A 9,471-nucleotide genomic window follows, 5' to 3' on the forward strand; every position below is an offset into this window, starting at 1 on the left:
AAACTGTTTTATTATTTAATTAAAATCACAGTCTAGAAATCTGTATCTGTCAGTGTCATGGTCATTGTTAAGGAGATCAGAAATTATAAGAGAGAACACAACCTCCAACATCACTGCATACAAATTAAGGACATGATATAAATACAAGGACAAATACTTTTGGATGAATTGTTCAATACGAAGAAAAGTTTTGTATACAGGATGTCTTACTGTGGTCTTTAAGAAAGTAATAATGTAGGCAAAACTTTACAAATATATTTCCATATGGAATGCTTTTATTATCAGAGAGCTCAGCAATTTAGAACATATTAGAAACTTAAGTTTACCTAGCTTTGTCACTCTTCCTAGTGACAATTGAATTGGTCTGGTCCAGAATTAGCGCATTTTACTCAATGGTTGTACATCATTGGCCAACACAAACAATAGCCACTAGAGAAAAAAGAAGGTTCAATTAATTTGTTGCTACTAAGTATTTTTCATTTGCTATGAGAGTTGTCTTTTCTATTAAACCCATGCTTTGCCGATTAATTTTTAAACTATTTATAAAGCAAAGAAATAATGAAACTATGATATTCATTTAGATGGTGATCCTAATTTTTATGAATTACTAACCAGTAGATAAATTAAAAATTATGAATTATGTGTGTGTATATATATATATATATATATATATATATATATATATTTGATTTATTTAACCATTCCAAAGTTTAGAAGTTAGACAGAGTTTGTTATCTTTTCTCTACAGTAATCCCAGCAAATATTATGCATTAGTATAATCCTATAAGGAGATTTAAGATGTATTTGCTTTTATTGACTGCTTTTCCTTTCCATTTATTTAAAAAGTGAAAAGTAAAGGAAGCAGGAGAATGACCTAATTCTAACGTGCAAGTGTCCACATTATCCCATAAGTTCATTAAAGACGAAAATTTTGGATTTACTGGCCTTTCTGCTGCATCCCTCTGTGATGCACATTATTCCAATGCTATTTTAGATTGAAGGAATTAAGTCTGAGGAATAGGATTTTTCAGTTTGACTCCATGAATATACAAGAAGGCTAGGACTTCCATGTGCTGATAATCAGACAATAAATGTCTCATTACCATGTTTAAACCACAAACAAGTTAAAAAATTGTATTACATTGATAGTTATCAACACTTCCTTTTGAAGTTTAGATATGAAAAATATATTCAAAAGTGAATGAGCTCTCACTGATAACCACAGGAACTCTAGTATAGTCAAATCTAATGTAAGAATTATTGTACTATTATTCTGCTTAGGTATAAACATTGCAAATTCAAAGAAGATAAAAACCCAGTAGTAAATGTCACAGGTGCCAAGTAGCACTTTGACATTAAATTTTATACAAAAGGTAAGTAATGTGATATGATTCACACATACTCCACAATCTTTAAAAACAATCTCAAGTAGCCAAAATTAAGTAATTCCTTTTATGATTAATAACTGGGTACTAGCCTATAGATACTGTTGGGAACCATAAGCATTGACCTATTTCACAAAATTATTTTAAAAGGTTCTGAATTAGCTATACTTGCTTTTTATACATATAGCTTTCTCATCTAGAAATAGAAGAATGGTAACTCATCCAGAGAAACAGACAAAAACATGTTCCATCAAATTATGTTTTATCTTTCAGAAAAATACATAAATATAAGATTAATAGAAGTAATGTAGTCTATAGAAGGATATATTTAGTCTCTTATTAATACATATTAATTACATATTAATAAATATGTAAAGTTTTTACCTTTCCATTGAACTTAGGTTTAATATTTATTAGACCTAATAGACCTGAGAGATCTATTGAGAAACAACAGGTAAGTAACAAGTAATAAAAATATGCTAAAATCTAGTGATTGACATCTGTGTAACAGGATAGAATATTCAGGCATTGTATCTTGATGCAGTGTTATCTTGATACTATGTATTATTTATATACATTAGAATCATATCCCTTGAAAAACATATAAAACTTAAGAATCACAGGACATTAATATGTAGGTAGCTTCATAATTTAAGACTAAATATAAAATAAATGTGTAGAAAATGTTTATAGCTTTGATATAAAGCTGAATTTAAGTATATCACATATTTTAACCATATTTACCAAAATCCATGCCTGCCCTTGGGTCTTTTCATCATTTCCCCTCTGACTTGTTAACCTCCTTGTCCCAGTATCCCTTCTGTTTTCATGTCATTTACATACAAATAGTTACCTAGTATTGTTTCCAGTCACTGTGATAAAATACATAACTAAATCAACATTTGAGAGAAATGGTTTACTAGGCTACAATTCCAGGTTACAGTTCATCATTGCTCAGAAACAGAGCAGCAAGAATTTTAAGGAGTTATTCACATCTACTCAAGAGCAGAGAGAACATGAAGGTGTTGATGTTCGCACATGATCAGCACCCTCTCTACACCTATACACAGTACAGGATCTCTTGCCTAAGGAATAATGCCACCCAATGTGAACTGGGTTCTGTCACATCCTTTTTCATAGTTAGCACAATACTTTAGAGTTAACTGTAGGATAACTTGATTTAGGCAATCCCTTAATGAGATTTTCTTTCCAGATGTTCTATATAGTGGCAAGTTCTCAAGTAAATCCAACACTCTTATATATCAACAAAGAATCCCAAAACATACAAATAAGACAAACTATGATATTTGTCTTTCTCAAGCTGCCTTACTTCATTTAATATGATGATCTCTTCTTACATTTGTTTTGCCGCAAATGGCAGAAAAACATTTTGCCTAAGTGTGTGTGTGTGTGTGTGTGTGTGTGTGTGTGTGTGTGTGTGTGTGTATGTGTGTGTGTTATGTATTTTCTTTCAGGTGCTAACCATCACCTACACTGATTCTAAATCTGAGTCATTGTGAATCATTTTTCAATAGTCATGGTTGTGCAAGGATCATTAATGGACATATAATGTGTGAAATAATTTGTAAAAATTTCATTATTCATGATTTGTGGACAATTTTCAAATCTAGTATTAATATTATTTGGGGGAAAGGTGGACTGAGATAAAGGAGAAAATGTAAAAAATACAAATTGTCAGTTATCAAAATCCTGTCTTTATTTTTAAAGATGCTTTATTTCCTATGTTCTCTGGTGTGTTTGTGTTATCTCCTGTTGGTTAGGGGGATCGCTGTTTAAAACTAACAACAAAAAGAATAAGAGCAAACCACTCATGTAAAAATTTAAAAAGTCAGATTCAATCCTTTCAGATTTTTCACTTCTTTATCTAATCCTCTTCCCTTCCAACATCCTTATGAACAGCAACTTCAAACATATCTAGGCTCCTGAGTGAATAGAGACATCCTATCTATTTCTTCCTGTGACTCTAGGCTGTGACCCAAATAATTCTATGTTTGCTTTGTATAATAGATGTAGCCATTTGGAATTTCTGAAAGTGACATTTTTAAGACTATTGGAGGAAATCAGAACTGGACAGATAAGTATAATGCAAAAGTGAAATAATAAATATCTTCAAAGTATCAAACTTCCATTCAACTATGTTGTATTATGCATTCAAGTGAATCATCTCTCTTTTCAGCTTACTAAGCTGGGTTCTTTCCTTTTCATTCCTAATTTGAATTTCCAAAGTCTAGAGAAAATGCATTTGACCTAGTTTTTTATACTTAACTCTATATAAATACACAAAGTTTTGAAGACACTTAAAAATGAACAGATTGTTAAAACAAACTTAATATTCATAAAACAGTATTGACTCAGTGTTATGAGAAATATAGGAAGATTTTTAAAAATGCTATACTAAAATCTAATAAATTAATTTTATGATACAGTCATTGATTTCAAAATTATCAGTTTACTTCAAGTATAATAAATAGATATGAAAGGAAACTGTCGGGTGGTGGTGGCACACACCTCTAATCCCAGCACTTGGGAGGCAGAGACAGGCAGATTTCTGAGTTCCAGGCCAGCCTGGTCTACAAAGTGAGTTCCAGGACAGCCAGGGCTATACAGAGAAACCCTGTCTCAAAAAACCAAAAAAAAAAAAAAAAAAAAAAAAAAAGAAAAAAGAAAACTATCAAAGTATATTACAAGTTGGATGGTAAATACTTATTCTTTTTGATATTTATTTTGTCCAAAAAATCATTTAATTACATACAGACTTATTATATACTAAATCATGATATAGATTTAATTTATTGACATTAATAACAGACAAAACTTTAAAGTCATTTGTTATGTTTCATTCTAAAGAAACATCTTGCTCTTTATTCTGTCAGATTTGATGATCTGTTTAAGTTTTGCTTTTTGGCCCTGTTTTCCTTTTCAGTAAAGTTGGTATAATAACATTCAAGCCAATCAGAGAGTTCAAATTCTCCTTTTATTTTTGCCTAAACACCTGCAGGTACAATCTGGCCATCTCCCATTTACAGCACATATGACTGGATTTATGATGGCAGAGACAGTTGCTTAGGGTTTATTATGGGAATTAAATGGCTCCTTTTATATATTTCATCAACCTAGGAGGTCAGTGAAATCAGCTGATGCCCAAGGTTTCAGTCAGGGCAATTATCATGGGGTAACACATAATCTGGATATGATATTGTCCACTACTGTCACTCATATCTAAGTCCATCCTTTTAGGGTAAATTACATCTTATATAAGAACGTACCCTGACTTTCTTAAAACACAAATTATAGCTTTAATCTTTATATGTGGGTGTCATACGAAATCTTCAGCAATGGGGTAGCACAGACAGTTCAGGTTTGCCTTGTAAGCATGAAGACCTGAGTTCCTAGATCCCTAGGACACACTTTCAAAATTTGTGGTATCATGTTCTTGTAATGTCTCTTCTGGAGAAACAGAGCTCTCTGCAGATTACTTAGAGCAGCTAGCCAGACACCCAACTCAAGGACAGGGAAAGTTCCAGGCCAGAGAGAGATTGTATCCTTTAAAAAAAGAAAGAACAAGTTGGGGCTGGGGATAGTTCTCAGTGGGCAGATCATAAGCATTTGAGTTGAAATCTTCCATATAAAGAGCCTGTTATATTAATCCCATGATTGGAGAGAATAGTCAGGCTAATTCTTAGATTCATTAGCTAGTCAATCAATCTGAGTGAAATGGTTAGCTTCTGGTTCAATGAGAGACAGAGAACACCATGCTTTGGTTCTCTATGTTTGTATACAGGCATGAAAGCACACTTTCATGTGTCTGTACTACACACACACACACACACACACACACACACACACAGACACAGACACACACCACACACCAAGGTTGGCCTCTGGTCTCCACATTCATCTGTACAAACATATAAATACACTTGCACATGTACATACACACACACACACACACGAGAGAGAGAGAGAGAGAGAGAGAGAGAGAGAGACAGAGAGAGACAGAGAGAGACAGAGAGAGACAGAGAGAGACAGAGAGAGACAGAGAGAGACAGAGACAGAGACAGAGACAGAGACAGAGACAGAGACAGAGACAGAGACAGAGACAGAGACAGAGAAGGAGAGAGGAAGACAGAGACAGAGAGTCAGAAAGACAGAGGCAGAGAGACTGGGGACAGAGAAAGAAAGGGGGTACTCGGGTCATTGGTCAACAGACTTTCCAAGAAGACAAAATGCTTACAAAACAACCTCCAGTCACTGTCCTATGGCTAATGCTGGCCTTACCATTTAAGGTTGTTCTTCCTCAGCACCAGCATCCATTTCAGTGTCCTTGCATCCTTTGTAGGCTGCACTGGTGATTTAGATGTGATGTGTGACATTCATGATCAAATCTTTCCTTTCGATGGAAGTCAGAAATCACTTTCTTTTTCTACATTGGGCTATTGTTGTCAACCTTGCTTTCTTGTCCTTTATTCCTGGTCATAAAAGCTCCAGAATTGCTATGTTGCATAGCCTAGGTCTTTGGTGGATGCCTCTGTATCACATTGTGATGCCATAGATCATTAAGGTTATGAATGTCAATCACGTTCCTCAACACAGTAACTTTTCCTATCTGAACCTCCAACAGCATGTGAAATACCAAAGAGTAGGTGGTAGTTGCAGTTTTCTAACCAATTAAAAAAAAACTCTTTCTATGTGCCTAGTTGCAGTATCCACTCAGTAAGAGCCTGCCCAAGTTGATCTTGTCAGGTAAATATACTGATTCAGGGTCACTTGATAATACTTAAGCAAAGAAGTGAACAGAAGCTCAGATGAGATAACGAGAGAGGCAGAGGAGAAAAGAATGGGAGTTAAATATGTAATCATATAATCAAAGGGGAACCATGCTCATCTTTTAAATGCATTTCACAATCTGGTACATCTCATAGATAACAAATTGTGAATGTATGCCGTATTTATTCATCAGTCTTCCACCTAGCTTTCTGATGTTAATAACACTGTGGCTAAAGATCAATGAGTAGAGTCTGAGACTCATTAGAGTGCCAAGACCTCTTTACTGAAAATGTGTAACTAGCCTAAAAATATTCCCAGTTCTATGACCTTGGTATTTTAAAAGGAAAGAACAAAAACACCCGAAGGGTTATGACACAGTGGCCTACCCACAGGACTGACTTTTCTTTGTTTCTTACAACCCTACTCCGTAGATCCATTGTCTCTCTAGGAACCTCTCCCAGTGCCACTGGAAAACACATGCTTTGTTTCTATCTCTATCTCCAGGGCTCAGCTCTCCATTAGGCTAATCTCAAAGAGGAGATTTGGTCTTAAGACCAGTGCCCTTTCATTGGTAGAAATGAGTTCATTTGAAAGACAGGAAACAAAGGAAAATTTACTACCCAGTGACACACACACACACACACACACACACACACACACACACACACACACACACATACACACACAAGACACAGAGAGAGAGGGGGGAGAGGGAGGGAGACAGAAGCAGAGGTAGTGACAGTGACAGAGACAGAGAGATTATTTTTGTAATATATTTCAAATTTTGTTGTGGTTATTATTATTTGGAGGATTTGCTACACCCCCTTGTTACCTTCATCTATTAGGGGATTAGGGATTTTCCCACACTTAGATCAAATAATTCCCAAATAAAGCCACAGAAGCTTTTATATTTATAATAACCATAAAAGCACTAGAGCTGGACAGATATCAAGCCTCTGTGCTATTGTGTCTACTTCCCTGTAAATAATCCAGGATATCATTTGCCATGTTTCTCCTGGGAAGTTCCTGCTCTTATAGACCAGCCCTCATGGCCATAAGCTCAGGATTGAACTACCCCATGGCAACTTCCTTTCTTTATCCCCCCTCTCTCTTCATGGTCCCTGCCTGTGTCACCTAACCTTCATTCTGCGCCCTCTTTTCTGCATAGTCCAGGTTGGAGGCATCTTTATTAACCAATCAGGGATAATTTGGGGGCAAAGTTTACACTAGCAAATCTGGTACACATGAGGATTTCCTTGTAATGGGGAACCAGATCTGGGGAGGGCCAGAATGTACCATTTGAATATATAGCAGTACTAGACCAACCGTCTCCACAAAATTTGTTGCCCTAGCATGGGATATTACCATTCCTTCCTTCCATATGTCAAGTGTTATTAACTTTATTCTCTTACCAAGGAACACTGGAATTATTTGAGTTGTGTTTGTCTGGCTGGAGAATTAGTGTAAAGAGAATCATTTAGTTGGATAATAAAGGACAAAATAAATAAAAGTTCCACCCCACTTTCACAGTCACACTGTCTTTTATAGCTTGTACTTCCCTTTCCCGTTCAGTTATGCTCTCCACCATTTACCAGTAACATACAAGGATTTGCTTTCATATTTGAAAAATTTATTCTTTCATTTAAACATCTGCACTTCAGCTTTTCCCCTTCCTCTCTTCCAAGTAACCCTATGTCCTTTCTTCCCCAAATATACCCTCTGCAGAAAAGCTCCCTGGGACAAAAATGTTATTTATATCATGATAGATGCACTAGTTTTTGGATGCCTGACTCTACACCTGCATGTGAGTCTACATTGTATGCGTAAATCTACTTCATAGATGTAGCCTTAGAGAAAATAGTATTCTGTCCCAAAATTCATGATAGTGATCCACATCTTGTGGATGAAGAACAAATGTCCAAGTTTAGCCATTTCCATAATTTTATTTTGTAAGTAAGATAAATAATTCATGTAAGTGTTGGTAATGAGTGCATTAATTTCATTGCAAGTAGTAAGTTCTACTTGCAAAGTAACGGGATCCTTCTATTACATAGGGAAGGATTTTCAGGAAGATCACATACACAAAGATTTGACTTCAAAATCATAGACAGTGTGGTTTGTATTTTAACCTTTTTTGGGGTTATATGGAGAATGATTTTAAAGTAAAAAAAGGATAAGGTTTCAAAGCAGAATTCGCCTCATTCATAAATATTTTATAACAAATAGTTCTATTGAAGTTCCTCGTGATGAGTTTCATGTACAACTACGTTTGGCGATGCTTCATTTCATGGTAGAAAGCTATGGCTGGCTTTTCACTTGCTCCATATCTGGATGCACTGAGGTGTACAGGTCACCTTGCCAATTCTGAGTTTTGTACAGTCAGAGTGTTGGGACCATAGGTCACAGCTGGTATTTGGATATCTGAGAACCTTTTCCACTTATAGATCAACTACTTAATTCACAATAGTGTACACTTATCAGGACAAAATATATATTAGTCCTTAGGAATGTAATTTTTATTAATAAAAGAGATATGCTGATAGCATTTTAAAAGATAAAAGAAGAGTTAAGAGCAGACTTTTTATATATGAAAAAGAATGCAATTACCTATTCACTCATATGAAATAAGAAGAAACAAAATGCAAGGTTATTTTATATGATCATCTTATGATATATAATTACATATGTTGACATATCAGTATATTATCAATAAGTAGATGGTATCATAAACCTACATAGTAACTTTAATTTTATTTTTAAGTTACTTAATAATTTAGCCATTGTTATATATCAATTATGTCACCTGATAAGTAATAATTATTACATTAAAAGACCCAAAGATTACAACATAGTGTTAGAGAAAGTTGAAGTGATTTATATATTTAAAATTTAACTCAATATCTCTCTGATAATTTTTTTCTCATCTGTTCAGAATTGTGTCAAACCATTAAAAGAACATACTTAAAATGTGGCAGAAACAGTGAGTGCTCACAATATATGTACTCCTTTATTCGCAGTCCTGCTTTGCGATAAAGTCAGAGCCATGTGACCAGAGCTGCCTGATAGACCATTAGTGTACATGTGCTACTTTGTGACTAGACAAGCTAATTACTATTGGGCTCTTCATCCCTGTGTTCCCTGCCACAGTGACCCTGAAAGCCATAAGTTCACCTAGTTAGCATCATTATAGGAGGAAAGGACATCTGACACATATACTGGGATTTCTGTGAATTGAAAACTCCCATTTGTTGCAGTATGGTAACAAATACTAGATGAACAAGGTTTGGAAGGATCAATC

This window comes from Mus caroli, unplaced genomic scaffold, assembly GCF_978045245.1.
Source record: "Mus caroli unplaced genomic scaffold, Mus_caroli_1 scaffold_34, whole genome shotgun sequence".
Taxonomy (NCBI): domain Eukaryota; kingdom Metazoa; phylum Chordata; class Mammalia; order Rodentia; family Muridae; genus Mus; species Mus caroli.